At 41.3% G+C, this 12,006-nt stretch overlaps 1 non-coding gene across 1 annotated transcript; it reads left to right on the top strand.

Moving 5' to 3' along the window:
- The first annotated feature begins 11,707 nt into the window (after positions 1-11,707).
- trnak-uuu (transfer RNA lysine (anticodon UUU)) lies at positions 11,708-11,780 on the top strand. Its single transcript has one exon. It is a non-coding gene; the product is annotated as a tRNA-Lys (tRNA).
- Positions 11,781-12,006: the final 226 nt, after the last annotated feature.

Below are 12,006 nucleotides of genomic sequence, written 5' to 3'. Positions count from 1 at the left end.
AACCACGCTAGTGCACATGCACCTGTCTGTGTTGCCAACAATGCATTAATATCATTATTATTATTATCCAGCCAAACCACGCTAGTGCACATGCACCTGTCTGTGTTGACAAAAATGCATTAATATCATTATTATTATTATCCAGCCAAACCACGCTAGTGCACATGCACCTGTCTGTGTTGCCAACAATGCATTAATATCATTATTATTATTATCCAGCCAAACTACGCTAGTGCACATGTGCCTGTCTGTGTTGCCAACAATGCATTAATATCATTATTATTATTATCCAGCCAAACCACGCTAGTGCACATGCACCTGTCTGTGTTGCCAACAATGCATTAATATCATTATTATTATTATCCAGCCAAACCACGCTAGTGCACATGCACCTGTCTGTGTTGCCAACAATGCATTAATATCATTATTATTATTATCCAGCCAAACCACGCTAGTGCACATGCACCTGTCTGTGTTGACAAAAATGCATTAATATCATTATTATTATTATCCAGCCAAACCACGCTAGTGCACATGCACCTGTCTGTGTTGCCAACAATGCATTAATATCATTATTATTATTATCCAGCCAAACCACGCTAGTGCACATGCACCTGTCTGTGTTGCCAACAATGCATTAATATCATTATTATTATTATCCAGCCAAACCACGCTAGTGCACATGCACCTGTCTGTGTTGCCAACAATGCATTAATATCATTATTATTATTATCCAGCCAAACCACGCTAGTGCACATGCACCTGTCTGTGTTGACAAAAATGCATTAATATCATTATTATTATTATCCAGCCAAACCACGCTAGTGCACATGCACCTGTCTGTGTTGCCAACAATGCATTAATATCATTATTATTATTATCCAGCCAAACTACGCTAGTGCACATGTGCCTGTCTGTGTTGCCAACAATGCATTAATATCATTATTATTATTATCCAGCCAAACCACGCTAGTGCACATGCACCTGTCTGTGTTGCCAACAATGCATTAATATCATTATTATTATTATCCAGCCAAACCACGCTAGTGCACATGCACCTGTCTGTGTTGCCAACAATGCATTAATATCATTATTATTATTATCCAGCCAAACCACGCTAGTGCACATGCACCTGTCTGTGTTGACAAAAATGCATTAATATCATTATTATTATTATCCAGCCAAACCACGCTAGTGCACATGCACCTGTCTGTGTTGCCAACAATGCATTAATATCATTATTATTATTATCCAGCCAAACTACGCTAGTGCACATGTGCCTGTCTGTGTTGACAACAATGCATTAATATCATTATTATTATTATCCAGCCAAACCACGCTAGTGCACATGCACCTGTCTGTGTTGCCAACAATGCATTAATATCATTATTATTATTATCCAGCCAAACCACGCTAGTGCACATGCACCTGTCTGTGTTGCCAACAATGCATTAATATCATTATTATTATTATCCAGCCAAGCCACGCTAGTGCACATGCACCTGTCTGTGTTGACAAAAATGCATTAATATCATTATTATTATTATCCAGCCAAACCACGCTAGTGCACATGCGCCTGTCTGTGTTGCCAACAATGCATTAATATCATTATTATTATTATCCAGCCAAACCACGCTAGTGCACATGCACCTGTCTGTGTTGACAAAAATGCATTAATAAATGACGGTTTTTCGGTCATTATAAAAAAATTAAACGTTATTACTAACCGTCGGGAATTATCGCAAATTATCATTATACCGTTCACTGTTACATCCCTCCTCCATTAACAAGTTAAAAAGTCAAGGGCAGTCACGGCGTGTTCTTGCCGCGAATGTTAGTCCATTTTTGGGGCATTACAGCAAATGACAAGGGTGGTAGCAGATTTTGCAGAGGTGCCGCGGTAAAATTCAAGCGCTACATAGAAGTGAATTGAATTATATTTATATAGCACTTTTCTTTAGTGACTCAACGCGCTTTACATAGTGATACCCAATATCTAAGTTACATTTAAACCAGTGTGGGTTGCACTGGGAGCAGGTGGGTAAAGTTTCTTGCTCAAGGACACAACGGCAGTGACTAGGATGGTGGAAGCGGGAATCGAACCTGCAACCCTCAAGTTGCTGGCACAGCCACTCTACCAAGCGAGCTATACCGCCCCTGGTATTAGGGCATGATATTGTATAGGGGTGAATTATTAGTATTATATGTTACATTTCAACATGGTGACAGCTCTGGGAAAGAAGCTGTCTCAGAGCCTGTTTGTTGTAGAATGATATTTGTATCCTTCAGATGCATGAAAGACAAACTTGAGTTAATGAAACATGTAGAATAGATTGTTTTATACCCTCTGTTTTTTGAAAAGGGTACAGTCGGGGCTGGACCATTATTGCTAAAATATTAATCATTTTGATTGATATTGTAATCATGATTAATTACACCATTTATAAATAATTGAAAAACACCAGTATTTATTTTACCACCAAAACTGAACTTTAACTATAGTTTAAAAAAGCGGATATTAGTTAGTAACAAATAAACCACAACAAGTAAAATAATAGTACAAATACATTTAAATAGCAATGGCAATATACAAAAACAATACAATTAAGTTTTATTTTTTTAGTTACATTTTTTACCTTTTACATTTATTTTGCTACTATTTAAGTGTGTGCTTTTTGTGTCAAACACAAATGGGACGGCGTGGCGCAGTGGGAGAGTGGCCGTGCGTAACCTGAGGGTCCCTGGTTCAATCCCCACCTAGTACAAACCTCGTCACGTCCGTTGTGTCCTGAGCAAGACACTTCACCCTTGCTCCTGATGGGTGATGGTTAGCGTCTTGCATGGCAGCTCCCTCCATCAGTGTGTGAATGTGTGTGTGAATGTGTGTGTGAATGGGTAAATGTGGAAGTAATGTCAAAGCGCTTTGAGTACCTTGAAGGTAGAAAAGCGCTATACAAGTACAACCCATTTAATTGTGTAAATGCATCAATAAGTTCATTATGCTTGTGTAAGGTGCTTTTTTTGAAGCCATTATTTATTTAGCGCAGTCAGACCTATTATTGTGAAGGGGGAAGTGTGCCGCTGTTCTCAGCTTAATGTGCGACTGCTGTCCTGTTTCTACATTATTCCTACATTGATGATGTCGTTCACAACAACACAAGGAGATGAGATGTGTTGTGGATAATGGGTTTTCCTTGCTAGCTTTAGCTTCGTAGTTTAGTCGCTATTTGGAATGACCGCCTCAAGGACATGACAGTTGCGTGTTTAGAGGATGAATGAGTGGTCCAGAACACATTATTTTCCCTAAAAAATGTTGCTTCTCCTCACAATGACAACATTTCTCTTACATTTATGTCAATTTCCCTGATATTGTGCAGTGAACAGCAGTTTTTGTTATATTAGCCAATTCTGTGACTCCGTAAGTCATTGTTGAAATAATATGCCTTGCTTTTTTGTTGAGTCCAGTGATTATTGACTGGATTATTACTTTGGAAAGGTGAGAGAAAAGAAGTTGTGGTCTTGTGAGAATTGTCTGGTTTGTCCATCCTAGGCCACCGTAGGTCACGTGTGGTGCATCACCAGACCTGCTAATGTTAGCCAAGTTAGCTGCTCATGTGTGTTGGAGTGGAGACGGCTGAGGGGAGTCGTGTATGAAACAAGCTCAGCTTCCTCATGAACATGACGTGATGATGTCACATAAGGACTACACGCCTACACTCACACAAGAATGGCAACGTTTGGGCCCCCAGACCCGCTTTATTTTTGTCCTATTGAGGCAGCGCTTTTTTACGCTTTCAGACCAAATGAACAAAAGAAGGCCTTTTGTATGCAGTTCGAGAGCCGCAGCCGGAGAAAATAAACACACAGTGTATCCATGACTGCAAAGTTCATTGACCGTTTGTGTGATTTATTGACTAATGTTTTAATACCTCTGGACATTGACTTGAAATATTTCTATCCATCACACAAACATGCTTGTGGGGGAGTTTTCTGTGTCTACGTACCTTCCACACATGCGTACACCCACCGGAGTGACATTTGTCCAAGTGGCACCATCCCCACATTTTTCAACCTATTCAAACCATTCCAACATCAACACATTCCACTCATCCTGGACATTCAAACTCACACTTTCCCAAGTTCCAAACCAAATTCCAGTTTTCCTAGAAATTCAAACCCTTCAACATTTAAACCATTCCAACATTCAAACTATTCTTACATTCATACTACATTCTGTCAGCATTTCAGTTCAACTTCAGCATTGGGTATTCACATGCAATTCCTTGAACAATTGCCTCATCTACTTCCATCCATCCATTTTCTACCGCTTATTCCCTTTGGGCTCGCGGGGGACGATGGTGCCTATCTCATCTACAATCGAGCGGAAGGCGGGGTACTCTCATCTACTTATTATTATCATAATTAAATGTAGCTTACCATATTGAATGTGTGGACTGTACGAATGATGCCTTCTCAGTTCTCACTCTAATGCAATTTGAGTGTATTGGAAATGCACTAAATTAATCTAATCCATTATTATTATTAATAATGAGGTAAACAAGTTGTCTTTTGAAGGAGTAGTCCATAATCTGATTGCTACTTCCCATTTTAACTGTGGCGACACTATCTGAAATGAAAGCAAAACAGATGTCATCTTTCTTGGCCAACATGTTGACTGTGCTCATGCTTCTTTTATAACAGACATGTCTCTAAAGATGAATAGGAAAATGACAAATTATTGTCCACCAGCAGGGGGAGCTCATCACTAGTACTACTGTGTGGAGGCTGGCATGTGGTACATTATTTCCTGTGTGTGTATGACTTATTCAGAGGGAGAACAGCACACTTTTACGTATGGCGTCTACCATTAAGGATTGCAGGAATGACTTTTAGGATTTTTTTATATGAAACTGATGAGATTGAGAGATCATATGTTGGTGCAGGACAATGTCTCATGTGACTGAGCAAAGCTGGTCTTTTCTAAAGAATGTTTGTTTTCTCCCGTCCCGTAGATGTCGAAGAAGAACATTTTTTTCGTGAGCAGGAAGAGGAGCCACAGTCCCCCCACATTAAAGAGGAAGTTGAGACGCCACAGACCCATAATGTTAAACTGACCCTTCACATTAAAGGGCAAACGGAGGACCCACTGAACTTACACATCAAAAATGAAGAGGAGGACCTACTGACCCCTCACTTTAAGGAGCAAAAGAACCTGCTGACCGCTCACATTAAAAAGGAAGAGGAGGACCCACTGACCCCCTGCTTTAAAAAGGAAGAAGAGTTCCAAGAGCCACCGCACATTAGAGAGGAAGAGGAGGAAGAGGGCATCAGTCAGCCTAAATGGTTGGAGGAGTTCCCAGTGACTGGTGTCCCTGTGAAGAGTGAAGATGATGAGGTGAAAGGTGAAAGTGAGGAGAGGGGAGGGGGGGAGCCTCCAAGCAGCAGCTCAACACAACACATGACAACAGAAGCTGATGGAGACCACTGTGGAGGATCACAAGCAGACAAGCTCTTAGCTCCACTATCAGATAGTGAGGACACAACGTCACACTCTCCTGACACTGATGATGAAGACTCTAAAGATGATAAGACATGTCACACTGACAACACTCACTTCGCATGTTCTCACTGTCACAAAACATTTAAATACCGTCATAGTCTGAAAAGACACATGAGAACACAGACTGGAGAAAAACCCTTTTCATGCTCAATCTGTGGTAAAGGTTTTGTAGAAAGTCGCGATTTGAAAAGACACATTAGAACACACACTGGTGAAAAACCTTTTTCCTGTTCAACCTGTGGTAAACGTTTTCTTGTAAGTCACAATTTGAAAGTACACATTAGAACACACACTGGTGAAAAACCTTTTTCCTGTTCAACCTGTGGTAAACGTTTTCTTGTAAATCATCATTTGAAAAGACACATGAGAACACACACTGGTGAAAAGCCTTTTTCCTGTTCAATCTGTGGTAAAGGTTTTACAACATGTACATATGTGAAAGTACACATTAAAACACACACTGGTGAAAAATCACATTCTTGTTCAATCTGCAGCAGAAGCTTTTGTGACCGATCGACCCTTGTAAGACACATGAGAAGACACCCAGGAGAGAAAGTGTTGAGTTGCAGTGTGTGTGGTGAAAGATTGTCTTCTAAGTACCAGTGTAAGAAACACAAGTGTGCTGGTGAGAACAGCAGCAGCAAATGAAACTGCAGGATTTGAAATAAACTGTCCAGACTTTCATTTTGACTTTCTAACAACATCAGCACATATAACATGTGTGACATTGTTGTTTGTCTAACAATCTGTTTAATATGCTTCTACATTTATAGATTAGATATTTTATATTTGTGCTTTTTTCAGTCAAGCACATACATTAATATGCAACATTGTGTACTTTTATTAAAAAATGGACAGAACAATTTAAGTAAAAAGGTGGGAGTAAATAGTACGGGAAATATTTTACATGCAATAAACATTTTATATGTGTGTGTATATATATATATTCTGTATATTCCAGATATAATTTTAGACTTATTCATATGAAATATTGAAGTATTACATATTTGTATTTGTAATTGTTAATAATCCCATAGATTAGCACCTTTATATGATATACATATGTACTGGTTCACATCTGAAACATCTTCTGGACCACTTCAGGAAGCATATTATTAATTACTTTATACATCATTTCAACAATACAATTTTAAAATGTGTGACTTTTTGAATCATCTGTTGGGTCTCTTTAATCTATTTTATTCATTATATTTTTTACTCTGTATTATGATGATTGTGTTGTGATTGTTATATATGTATGTCCCCAGACCTTTATGCAATATAAAAGTGAGAGAAAATGACTGAATTATTTGTGGAAGGATGGTTTTGTTTTTACTTACATTTGTGGATATATTAAATAAATCCAGTATTGTGTTTTGAATATTTTTTATGTTTTTTTGCTTTATTTTAACATCCCCAAAACATCAATATCAGTCAAAGTTTGGAGTGTCAAGCAAAAGCCAATATTGTACATCATCCCACAGAGATTTACTTTGCATACATTCATAAAATAAACTGTTTATTTTGTATCCCTATCACAAAAACGAACAAGTGTTCTCTGGCACTGCAGATCAACAGTGGGGCACGTGCCCCAGTAAAATATGTCTGGCGACGCCCCTGACCTATCCATGAGTAAAGTGCACGAAGTGCAGGAAGCCATACTCACAGAAACTTTCCGTCGCCAAGTGGAGTGCCAGCTGTCTTCGGGAAGTGGTGGTCACGGTGGCGGGGGAGTAGCTTCCTTCAGACCGGTGCTGCCTTTCTCCGCTAGCCTCGTTAGCTTAGCAGCTAGCTAGCTGAGGGCGGAGTGGTGAGACAGAGATCGGGTGATTTGCAAATAAAGCTGCAAAACAGTTAAAAGCACACAAATAGAACGATACTTAGCTTTTTTGCAACAAGAGCAGTCAGCGAGCAGTCATTCACGTTGACCCGGAACCGGAAGTTCAACCGGAATTATATGCATCAAGTGTTCCACTACCTCCAAATCAATACCAAGCCTCAACAGCACGACTTCTTGGTACTTTTGTGTGAGTTAATAATATTGATTGTTTGTGATAAATTTGTATTGCAACATTTAAAAACAAGATTATTATTGATAACTGTGGTCCTTTTGCTACCATTTGTTTTTTTTTGTTTTCATATCATCATTTACATGTAGGTTTATTTACATTTGCAAGTCCAGTACGCTAGATGGCTGTAGTGTAAATTCATAATGGTTTTTGTAGAGCCCAAAAAAGTGTTAATACTGTAAATATTGGATTTATTATGCAACAGCTGTTTGATTCTAACATTCATCTTAGTTTTAGTTTTTATTAACTCATTTGGTGGGTGTTAACGTCATGAGAAATTGCTAATGCTAATCAGTAGCATGTCAATAGCAAAGCCAATGTATATTAGCATCAAGCTACCATAACTTTTATAGCGTTTTTTTGAGTCCATTTCTTTGTTGGCATTGACAATTGCAACATTTATCTCAAGGTAGTTTGACTCCGACTGCTCTCAGTGCTGCTGGAGTGATCTCCAAATGCCAAACAGAGGTCAAATGAGTTTCAAATTGGATATTCAACAGACATTCAACATCCAGCCAGGCTGACTGTTTGTGTCCGGCACTGAAAACTCATGCCACGTCTGTCAGTCCCTGCTGACAAGTGCTTTAGTTTAAGGGACCGTCAATAAAGTACTTGACATTGGCTCACTAAATAAATGATAAATGGGATGTACTTGTATAGCGCTTTTCTACCTTCAAGGTACTCAAAGCGCTTTGACACTACTTCCACATTTACCCATTCACACACACATTCACACACTGATGGAGGGAGCTGCCATGCAAGGCGCCAACCAGCACCCATCAGGAGCAAGGGTGAAGTGTCTTGCTCAGGACACAACGAGGTTGGTTCTAGGTGGGATTTGAACCAGTGACCCTCGGGTTTCGCACGGCCACTCTGCCACTGCGCCACGCCGTCCCTACAACTAAGAAGATTTCAATTGTCAGTAGCTTCAGTCATGTGACCTAGAACCTCAAACCTACTTTCATATTGTTTGTTCATCACTGCTGTAGTCGGCTCATGCCTTGAATTGTCCAGTTTTAAGTGATAAGCAGTAGAAAATGGATGGATGGATGTTTAGTGACAGAGTGGAAACTGTCAAACCTCAAGCCCACCAAGTGCTCGAACCCAAAGCAGTTTTGGGAGAAAAGTTTACAGGTCAGATGAGACTTTGCCTCACCTCCAATCAAGAGTGAAAAGGCTGATCTTTGTACACAAGCAGCTTTTCCAACAAGACAACAATATTAAACACACATAAAAACTGTTTTCAAAGGGTTTCAGGCAGGTTTCTGGAATGTCCGTTCCAGAGACTGGACCTTAACCCTGCTAAACATTTGAGAACATTGCTTTGAACTGGCTCTGTGTCAAGAAAGCAACACATTTCAATCAAATCTACGAGTATTTCCAAGACCGGGGTCAAATATGCAAGCAAAATGTTGCCAGAAGCATCTTGCTTCATTTTTATTTATTTTTACGTGTTGTGAAGAAACCCTGAATTGCTCCGTCGTAAGAACATCAGACTTTCATTCTGACTTCCAGGATTCAAGTCCACAACATTTATGGACAGAATTTCGAGGCGCAGTCAAGGCGTTGAGGGGACCCGGTTTGGTGACTGCAGGATTAGGTTTCTGTTTTTTGCAGATGATGTGGTCCTGATGGCTTCATCTGGCCAGGATCTTCAGCTCTCACTGGATCGGTTCGCAGCCGAGTGTGAAGCAACTGGGATGAGAATTGGCACCTCCAAATCCGAGTCCATGGTTCTCGCCCGGAAAAGGGTGGAGTGCCATCTGCGGGTTGGGGAGGAGACCCTGCCCCAAGTGGAGGAGTTAAAGTACATCGGAGTCTTGTTCACGAGTGAGGGAAGAGTGGATGGTGAGATCGACAGGCGGATTGTAATGCGGACGCTGTATCGATGAAGAAGGAGCTGAGCCGAAAGGCAAAGCTCTCAATTTACCGGTCGATCTACATTCCCATCCTCACCTATGGTCATGAGCTTTGGTTTGTGACCGAAAGGACAAGATCACGGGTACAAGCGGCCCAAATGAGTTTCCTCCGCCTGGGTGGTGGGTCTCTCCCTTAGAGATAGGGTGAGAAGCTCTGTCATCCGAGGGGACCTCAAAGTAAAGCCGCTGCTCTTCCACATGGAGAGGAGCCAGATGAGGTGGTTCGGGCATCTGGTCAGGATTTAGGGCACGTCCAACCGGTAGGAGGCCACGGGGAAGACCCAGGACACGTTGGGAAGACTATGTCTCCCGGCTGGCCTGGGAACACCTTGGGTTTCCCCGGGAAGAGCTGGACAAAGTGACCGGGGAGAGGGAAGTCTGGGCTTCCCTGCTTAGGCTGCTGCCCCCGTGACCTGACCTCGGATAAGCCGAAGAAGATGGATGGATGGATTAAGTAATGAAGTTAAACATTGTACTGATATGATCCATGAGCTTATAATGCAATTTTACCAAGAGATAAAGTAACAGCACAAAGCACACATCAGTCATATTAAACGATGCATCAAGGACAATACTGTAATGACATAAAATAGATATTTTTAATTTCGCCAGAGTACCTGGTTGGTTTCACATCTTGTTCAATACCTCTTTTTTCAAAAGTTATCCTGCCACCGTCACCGTGTGGGTTGCCGTGACACTGGACACAAGACGCATCATAGCAGGTTTGACTGTTTATTATTTCAATAAAGCAGTCTTCTTCTGGCCATCCGATCGCGTCACTTTTCAGCGCGCGGGCTCTTCCTGCTTGCCGCCGCCGCACGCCTTTCGGCATCCGGCGTTTGCGTCCGTTGCGGGGGTCGTCATCTCACTCTCTCGTCCTTGATCGTCGTGCTCGTTTTCTGTTTGCCGTGGTGTCCTCGCCTACTCCTCGCTCGTTCCTCCTTCCCCTCTTTTGTGCTGCAACAATAGATGAGCAGATTGAGCGCAGGTGTGTGGTGAACGCACCTGACTTGGCTGGCTGGGGGCGTCGCTCTGAGTGCGTCCCGCCTCCTCTCTCCGCCGCACGCCCCGCCTCCTGGCCGCCATTGCGGGTAGGACCGGCATTTGTCCGACCCTGCTGTTGGCTCCTCTGCTCCGTCTCTCCACACATCCAAAAAAGTACAGGAAGGGTATGGTGCCATGACCCGGAGTCAAACCAGGGTTACTACAGCCACAACACAGAGTACTAACCACTATACCATCACGGCTGTAACAAACCATCCAGACTGAGAATGTGTTTGCTTCCCTGTTCATGTTCATAGACAGAATAGTCACATCTAGTTTGAATGCTAGTGACCAAGCCCCAACAATTTTTACTCTAACAAGAGGAAGGCGTGCTCAGGTAAGATTTGTTGTGTTTCACCTTTTTCCTCACCCACTTTATTCTAAATGAATGTCATGAGTATACCAACAGATACAACTTCCAGTTAACTATTCACAATGATAACAAGACAAAAAAAATGCATGTTCCAGTTAGTAGATATTTATTTTAAATGGAGAAAAACACTCTCAAAGAAACAGCACTGAATTTTGTTTCAGTTCAATTAACAAAAACCAATGAGCTAGCCAGGAGTTGAACCATGAATATTCTTATCTGTAGTTAGACGTGTTATCCATTGCACCACTAGCCCTATGTGAAGCCTGATTTTACTGTAGTACAGGTTGTACACCATAAACATCTTAGGCCAAAGGAACACACAGTTTACATGAGGCTTACTACCAAAACAGGGCTTTACTGACTGCTTATGTTGGACTTTAAAATCTAGTGACCTTCTATTTGTTGCAGCCTGGGCCTTCAGCAGCTCTACCTGTTGCAGCTAACCTCCACTAAAAATTAAAACAAAATGCTTCTGGCAAAATTTTGGGGAGCATCCAAGTTAAATGCAGCTCAGAGTTGGCAACTTTGGGAGAGGAGCTTCTTTTTTGGTCAAAACCTTCTTTGTTGATGAGGATGTAAAACTGGCCTATCTGTCAAAAATGAGCTTTGGGTTCAAGCACTTGGGGAGCTTGAACTTTGACAGTTCCCAGCTTGTCACTGAACATGCTGACTAATTCACTTTCACCTGAGATTGCCAATATGGATGTTATCTCAGATGTTGGACATATCAGCATATCAAAGGTCCTGGGTAGCTCAGTCGGCAGAGCATCAGACTTTTAATCTGAGGGTCCAGGGTTCAAGTCCCTGTTCAAGTGGCTGATGCTGACCTCCATACATTTCTCAAAAAATGTCCCTTTGCCCCACTGCAGCAGTCCTTCGAATCTATATTTAATTTAAATAGTTCAAAAACATCCCTCACATCCACTTTAGTTCAGGTGGGAGAGCGTTAATGTGATCATCTGAAGGTTTAACCGCAATACCTTAAACACAAATAGTTAGACAGTGTATCTGTATGAAAAAGTTGTGGTTAATATTTTGCTG

This window comes from Nerophis ophidion, unplaced genomic scaffold (genome assembly GCF_033978795.1).
Source record: "Nerophis ophidion isolate RoL-2023_Sa unplaced genomic scaffold, RoL_Noph_v1.0 HiC_scaffold_52, whole genome shotgun sequence".
Lineage (NCBI taxonomy): Eukaryota > Metazoa > Chordata > Actinopteri > Syngnathiformes > Syngnathidae > Nerophis > Nerophis ophidion.
Note: the sequence above shows the minus strand (reverse complement) of the source record. Positions and strands in the feature narration are given on the sequence as shown.